We start from the raw sequence: 8,410 nt of genomic DNA, 5'->3' as shown, positions 1-8,410 counted from the left end.
GCAGGGACCTTGTGGCACCGCCGCTGTGAGCTGCGGGTTTGGCAGACCGGGGAAAAACGCACCCCGACGTGCACGGTTTGCATCCCCCCCCCCCGACTGCCGAGGGGCGTTTGCAAACCTCTCGTGCGCCGAGCCGCGAGGAAGAGCCTCGGCAGACCGCCGCGGAGCGAGGCGCGGTATTTCGGGAGCCGCAGCCACCGCATAACTTCACACCCCGCCGCAGGGTCTGGGCCCCTCCGGCGCGACCTGTTGGCATTTGCTTGGCAGCTCTCCCGCCGCGGGCCGCCGGAGGGGAGCACCGCGCTCGCCGTCTCTCCGCCGCTGCCGACCCGGCAAAGCGACCGCTGCAGGACRCCGCCCCAGAACCGGGGAGAACCGAGCCCGAAACGCGCTTTGGCAAAACGCCACGTGGACAAAACCTCCTCTTGACAGACTGCCCTAATTACGYGCACGAGACGTTGCTCTCCCCCTAAAACCTCCCCCTGCTCCGGCTTGGACAACCTGGGACTTGGGCGCGTGGCTGTTCCTGCGCGGAAAGCGGCCGGCAGCGTCCCAGGCGACCCCTGCGCCGTCCTTCCCTCTTGCCCCCGACACCATCCGTCCCCCTCCGCAGGGCGTCCCGTGGCCCCGCGGCCCTTGCCCTGCTCCGTGCCCTACCTCCAGCGCGGCCGAGCGGCTCCGGCGCGGATCGGCGAGACCCCGCGCTCCACCCCGGCTCCCAGCGAGAAGGAAGCAGCCGAGAGGYGGTTAACCTAGAGGAGAAAATTAACGAGGCAAGAAAGCGATAAACCTGMGTAAAACAGAACTGGAAATGCCTTTAGTTAAAGATTACACTTAAACCAGGATCCTTTTCGTGGCTGTTTTACTGCCAGTATGCTGCCTGGTAGTCACAAGTAGCCTGCAACCGGCTGCGATCCCCTGCTTATTTCTCCATTTCTCCACAGCTGAGAGGAGGATTTTAATTCCCCGAGGGGCTCGTTTAAGCCTTCGGGAGGTTAAAGAATTGGCTCTCGCACTGTTTGGCTTCTCTGGGAAACAGCGGAGTTTCTCCTCTTGTTCGCCACCGAGCTCGCACCTCCGACCTGGCGCCGAGGCCGGGATTCGCCCCGGGAGCAAGCAGCGCTGGCACGTGCCCGCTGCGAGCGTCCCTCTCCCCCACCCGCACCGCTCCGTGCGGACACGCAGCCGAGGGGTGATGGGTCTTTTCGGGGCGCAGCTTTGCCGYGCACTGTTTCCATACCTACATTTTTAGTGCCGGGCGCGATCGGAGCCGGAGTGCGGCGGTACGCAGCCGTGTATTTCAACGCAAGAAAAATATTCTAACTGTTAATTATTAACTTTCACGAGTTGCTTATGGTGGTAGAGAGACTAGTTGAACTATAAAACTCTCCCCTGGGCTCCTTTGGGTAGTTGTCCCCGGGGACGGCACCGCAGGACTCGCCGGAACCTTTCCTGGCGGAACGGCGAGGAGGCTGCGGAAAGGTCATTGCTTATCGCGGCAGCTATTATTTGCTCGAGCTCTGGCACAAGCAGAGCGATTCCAAGCATGTGCATGTGCTTAAAGGCTTTCCAAAAATCAGTGCATCTCAGGCACGTGCTGGAGCCCTTTGCCAGATCCAGCACTTCGAGCCATCCCGCTCCGGAGGCGGCCGCGTTTCCACCCTGCCTGTTCCTGCTTGCAAAACCCTGGGAGCGCAGGCTCCCGCGAAAGGTGCGGTTGCTGCAGCCACGAGGTGCTAGTGCGGCACGAGCGTACGGAAACCCCAACTTACCGGTGGTATCGGAGCGCTTGTCCTTGTCCTCGTCACGTTCGGCTTCCCGCGGAGCAGCTCGGGCGTCCCGGCACGCTCCCACGGCACGAGCCCCCAGGCCGCCCGCGGGGAGCGCCGAGAGCAGCCGCCGGCCGGGGACGAGGTGGGCAGCGCCGTGCCCCGGGAGCGGGGCGGCGCGCTCGGCTCCTGGCGGCAGCGTTACTCATCTGTGTGCAAACAGGGAGCACGTGGGGCCGGCGGTGGCGGCGGCGCTCGCCGGGGCGTGGACGGTGCAGCGAGCTGGGCCGGGCAGGTCTGCAAAAAGCCGGCAGCAGCCGGGGCCGGGATGCAGCCGGGGAAGGGCAGGAAAGCTCAGCCGGGGGCTGCGCTCCCGCCTCGGGCGAGGGGAAGGACGCGCCGAGGTCAGCCCGGCCGCYGCTCGCCGAGGCTGGGGGCGAGCTGGCGCTGGGGTCGTCTTTTAGTGAAACAGGAAAAACCCGAACAAAACAAAACCGGAAAASAGTCTGGCGCGCTTTGGCCGCAGTTACGTTCTGCATGGGGTTTAGCGAGGCTTTAAGGAAGCAGAACGAGGGCAGGAAAAGATATTAACTCACAGGCTGCTCCGTGCATCTGCAGCTGCCGGGCCCCTCGGGCTGAGCACCGGAAAACACCGCAGACTTGCTTAACTGTCTCCAAGGAGACTGCAAAGTTAAAGCCGTCACGCAGCCGGCGAGGGAGGTGCTGCCGCGCCAGAGCTGGTCCTCGYGTCGCTCCCTCGGAGCAATCCGGGCGCGACCTGGCCCCAGCCGAAGGAAAATCGCTCCCTTTTTTGTGATCGCGGTAAGCACCGGCACTCTCAAAGCAGGAACGCGGAGGAGAGGAAACTGTGTCGGAAAGCGGAGAAACGAGCAGAAACGACGGTGCGCCGCAGCCTGCCCCGAGCAGGGACCTGCCGCCGAGGGCGACCCGTCGCTGCGTGCAAACCCCGGCGCGTTTCCCCTCTCCCCTTTGGTGAAGCCTCTATCCCTACTGCAGCTCAGGCAGCCATTAGCAGTGCGTTTCACAATATTGGAATATAGCATCAGATTAAGAACCTTGAATCACCGGAGAGTGATGCAAGGTCATTACTCTCGTATTACTAAGTACTTAAAGAAAATGCTGCATCCAGGCACAATGCATTATTCACAAATCACGGGGAGAAGAAATAATGGTCATTTTAAATCAGGGCTCATGAATATGCAACAGCATCCCGGACCTTAATCACAAGGGAAAATATCTTGACATAAATCTGTAAGCGTAAGCGCGTTAACCCTCCGTTGCCAGCTCTACAGCACGGCTTTCCCTCGGATGCCAAACTCCCAGAGTTGCGCTGCYGCTTTTTCACCCTTAAACCTCAGGCGGAGGAACGAGGAGCCTGCGACGCCTCCGGGATTTCCCTTTTCGGCGCCGTTTCCATCGCAGGGATGCACGCAGCGGCCTGCACTGAGCTGCAGCGTCAAACCCGGCCACGATGCCCCGGCGGCACCGCGCCGGCTGCAAGGGCGCCGTGCAAAACCCCGCGCCCGGGTTTCGGCGGGGCCGGGCAGGACTCGCCCCGCGGGGCGTCCTGCTCGCGGCGAAGCCGCCTCGGCGGTGCGGGCCCGGCCGAGCGACGCGAACCCGGGCTCGGCCCTTCTGCGCGCCCGGACGCCGAGCCGATAGCACCGGCGCTGAGTCAGGCGGAAAAAATGCCGCCGCGCAGCAGGGTTGGGTCGGGTCGGGTCGGAGGCTCCGGCTGCGCCCCGTCCGCCCGCCGGGCTCGTTCCTCCGGTTGGAGAGGCTCCGCGGCGGGAGCGGCTCCCGGGAGCATCCGACGGCCRCGGCCGGGACCCCGCGGCAGCTGCCCCGGGAGACGCCGCAGCTCGGCCGGGCGCGGGAACTCGGGGGGGGGCCGAAGCCCGCGTCGTTCGGGGGGGGCCGAGCTTTGCTCTGAAGCAAAAGGGCAGAAATCACGCAGGGGCCGGAAAATAAAGTCGCGCAGGGGCCAAACCCCCCCCCCCTCCGGCCGCGGCCGAGGAGCCGCCGCGCAGCGCTGCCCGGGGGAAGCAGCTCCTCGGCCCGGCCCCGGCCCCGGCCCCGGCAGCGGAGCGGAGAGGAGCCTCGGCAGCGCGGCGAGCGAGCCTGGGCGCCTCCCAGGCCCGAGGAAGCGGCTCCTCCCGGCAGAGGTGAGTCAGTGGGACGCAGAGGCGGCCGCCCGCCAGCGGAAACCGTCGCTCACCCTCGGGAGCGGGCCGGCGCGAGGCTCGGCTTGTAAACACCGGCTTTGTTCGGGCTAACGAAAGGAAGCCGCCCGCAAACGGCACGAGGAGCGCGACGCCGTCGCAGCGCTGCGGGGCCGCGGGCTCACGCCACGGTTTTTTCCCCCTTTGCTGGTGAACCGGCCCCAAAGCAGGGCGAGGGCCCTGGGCAGGACGGGGATGCCGCGTGCACATCTGCGCCCAGCTGTGGCTTGGGGGGGCCCTGGGAAACGGTCACTGACTTCACGCGCTGGGAATTTATCCAGGGTGCAGATCCCATCTCCCCCCCCCCCAGGGAGCAGATCCTGCAGATCCCAGCCCCAGGGCACAGATCCCGCAGATCCCGGCCCCCTCCCAGGGCGCAGATCCATCCCCGGGGTGCAGATCTCACAGATCCCATCCCCAGGGTTCAGATCCTGCAGATCCCATCCCCGGGGCGCAGWTCCCACAGATCCTGGCCCCAGGACACAGATCTCGCCACACACCCCCCCCCCAGGCGCACAGCAAACAGCAGGAAAACGCTGGCTTTCCGCCCACTGCTGGCATTTCGCACATGTTTTAGACCATTTCCCGTGCTTCCGCCTCCATCCAGCCCTTTTCACCTCCCAACTGTTCCCAGATGATTTCCCGGCAGCCCGTCCTGCCTCTCGCCCCGGCAGCCGCCAAGACGCTGGTCCCCTCCCGGGCTGGGACGCGGTGCGCAAGGGCAGCAGCGTGCGGCAGGCGCCRGCGTGTTTCGGCAGCAGGGCAGCCGCGACCGCGGCGAGACGCCCGGCCAGGGATCACCCTCCGGCACCGCTGCCCYGGGAGGGAACCCAAAATGGGTTTTCCCGCAGGGTTTCCCGGGTTGCGCATCTCTTCCCCGCGATGGCCGAGACGCAGATTTATTCTGCTCACCCTCCCGTCCGCCCGGGTTTATGAGCCGCTGCCGCTCAAATGAGCCGGGAAGTCTGCTGCTGCTTTGCAATAAACCATTGAAAAACTTGCAGGTGACTCCCGGTCATTTTCCCACGATCGCTGACCCCGATCCATCTCATCGCTCAGCCGGTGCCCCCCGTTCAGCGGCACAGGCACGCCGGCGTGCCGGCAGCAGCGTTTCGCCTCGCACTGCCGGGCACAAAGCGATTGCTCCCCGAGCGCTCCCGCCGCGCCGAGGCCTCCCGCCGCTCCCGGCTTCAGGGCCTCATTCCCACCAGGTCCACAAAGTCTGCAAGCAGCCGGCTCCCTGCAACGCTTCCCGTTTGCAACCCACCGTTTCCAGCAGCACCGAGGTGTGCGAGAGCCCGGCGGAGCCGTGCTGGCCCGGGAAGCCTCTGGAGCCAGCAACCGGCACAAGGAGTTCCAAAGCGGTGGAAACTCCCCAGCGCCGCGCGGCCGAGAGCAGCGGCCGGCAAACCGCGGGCAGAGCCCGGCTGCGGCGTTCACGGCGGCGACGCGATCGGAACCGAGGCGAAACGCGACCGCGGTCGCAGGCAGCTCCGGGYGTCTGCGAAACAGCAGCAAGAGCAAAGCAGCCACGAGCTGGTCCCTGGGGTCAAACCACTGGAAAACGGCATTTCCAGGGGGAAAGCTGCGGATCGCAGAGGCCGGGCGCCTCCCAGGGGCRCTGCCCTCGGCCAGAGGCCCTTCGGCCGCGCACGGAGCGGCTCTGGGAACCGCGGCGCCGAGCCCCCAGGGGCTGCGTCGCTAAACCGGGGGGGTCCCGGGGGAGCGCGACTTCCCCGGCAGCCCGCTGCGAGCCAAACCGCGGCCGCAAACCCCGGCCGGGCGGAGGGGAGCGGTGCGGCACGGCGCCGGCGGCTCGGGCACAGGGAGCGGCGGGGAGGACGCCCTCGCCCCGCGTGTCAGCCGATTGCTGCGGGCGCAGACGCCGGCGCAGCCCCAGCGTCGGGGCCGGAGCGGCTGGATCYGGGTCTGCCCAGCCGTGGCGCCGCCGAGCCTCGCTGGCCGCAGCGTTCCCGGGGGTGCCCAGCACCGACGGCAGCGGCACCGAGCCGCGCTCCGGCCACCGCTGAGGTTCAAAGCCGCCGTTACCGCCCGGTTTCCCCCATCGGCCGCGCTGCTCCTGGGGGCAGAGAGAAGCCAGAGAGGATGAAAAACGAAAGATCCRTGCTGGAGCCTTGGCCGGGTGCTGCTCCCCTGAGCTGTCTTTGACGGAGCAACGCGCGTGAGCTCAGTGCCGGGACGCGGCGCAGCGAGCACGGTGGATCTCGGGAGGTCACCGTGGCTTGCAACGCGCCGCGCGGCGAGGAGAAAGCGCCAAACCGGGCACGCACGAGGCAGGACCGCGGCGTTCAGGGGCCAGCGCCGTGGGACGCGCGACCGAGCCGTGCCCGGCGGAGACGCCCACGGTCCGGCCTGCTCAGGGCCGGCAGGGGTAGCGCCGGGTGCGCAGCCCTGTCTCACCAGCTCGGGAGCGCCGGGCCCTGGCCAAGCCGTGCTGCGGCTGCACGTGCGGCTGCCCCTGGCGTGGGGACAAGGACATGGGAAGGGATGTCGCTGTGTCCTCGCACACGGCCCAGTGCACATGCATGTGCACCCTGCTGTGCGCTCATATATGTGCGCACATCTCTGCAGCACGGTGCTGCACGCTCATGCACAGCTGTGCAGTGCGGTGCTGCACGCTCATGCATGCACACACACACACACCCCAGGGACACATCTGCAGATACGCACAGCTGCCTCCCAGATGTGCACACCCATCCCCGTGGATATGCACACTCGGCTCCCTGATGCACATACCTGGACCCTGCAGATGCGCACAGCCGCCCCCAGATGTGCAGGCGCACAACCCGGCGGATGCACACACCCGCCTCTCTGACGTGCGCACTCATCCCCTAGAGATGTGCACGTCCACTCCCGGATGTGCACGTAAACAAATCCCTGCAGATGTGCGCTTCCATCCCCAGATGTGCACGCAAACAAATCCCCGCAGATGTGCACATCCACCACCCGATGTGCGGAGACACCCCCCCCCCCGCAGATGCAAACATCCACCGCTCRGATGGGTGCAGACACCCCCTGCAAGTGCTCACGTCCACTCCCAGATGTGCATGTAAACAAATCCACGCACGTGTGCACATCCGCATCCAGATGTGCCCGTGCCACAGCCCTGCACGCACACGCCTCACCTCCCGGGGCGCACAGACCCCTGCCGAAGTCTCCCTGGCAGAGGGGCAGAGGCCGGCGTCCCCGCACGGGTCCTCCCTGCCACCGCCGCTCGCTGCGCCGGGCTCCCACGTCAGCTCCCTGCACAGCTCCGTCCCTGCTCCCAGGCGCTTCTCCTTTTCCAGTTTGCTCCTTCCCTCCATCCCACGGTTTATCCACCCGGTCCTTGCCAGCACAAGAGAGTCTGTTTTTAACACGTTCTACATTTTGCTTCGCTTACAGCAGGACAGCAGGAGCATAAGGGGAGTTTCTACCTGCTGCTGGTGTCCCAGAAAAGGCAGCGTTTGCCGAGCTGTGGACAAACATCTGTTGCCAAAAAGTGACTCAGACGGGAGATGCCGGGGCTCAGCCTAACGACAAATTTAGACCGGCACACAAGCTCCTGCCAGCTTGAGTTAAAACCAGGCTGGGGTGCTGAAATGCCGAACACCCACGCCAAGCCCCAAACCAGGGCGACTGCAGGCTGCTCCCGCGGCCCCTCGCCAGTGCCCTGAGCACGGGGAAACGGGCAAAGCAAARGGCTCCTCTGCCGTTTCTAAACTACCCGAGGAGGCCAGGCACAGCCCAAGGTTTCCGGAAAAGGCGAGACCGATGGGAACAAACGTTAAGTATTTACAGGCCAAGCCCGCAAGGAAGAGCGCGGGGCTGCCGCCGGGCYGGAGCAGCGGTGGCGGCTCTCGCTGAGCCTCGCTGCTCCCCACCAGGCTGCCCGGAGCCGGATGCAGGCACCGCACAGCCCGTGGGACGGATTTCTGGCTCCGACTTTCCTCAATTAATACTTTTAATTGCAAAATGAAAGGGTGACAAGTTGTGCTTGCGGGGCAGGTAAGATGGAGGAACGCGCCGGCGCAGCTGCTGCCGCAAGATCTGTGGAGCACCTGCGGGTGCCGGGGTGCAGCTGCGAGCACCAGCCACTGCCAGCCCTGCGGCTTCGCCCCCGCTCGCCCGGGAGGAGGCCGCAGGCGGAGGGGAGGAATCGGCTCCGGAAAACCCATGGGAAGGAGGCGGGTGGTAGCGAGGGGCTGCAGGGCAATGCACGGCCCCGGCACCGCAGGAGAACGCACATGCATTACTGCAGGGTAATGCACAGCCACGGCACCACGGGGGAATGCATGCGCATTACTCCTGGATAATGCACGGCCACGGCACCACGGGGTAATGCACGTGCATTACTGCACGGTGATGCACGGCCATGGCACCACGGGGTAATGCATG

This window comes from Apteryx rowi, unplaced genomic scaffold (assembly GCF_003343035.1).
Source record: "Apteryx rowi isolate R43461 unplaced genomic scaffold, aptRow1 scaffold_170, whole genome shotgun sequence".
NCBI lineage: Eukaryota > Metazoa > Chordata > Aves > Apterygiformes > Apterygidae > Apteryx > Apteryx rowi.
This window is presented reverse-complemented; position numbering follows the sequence as displayed.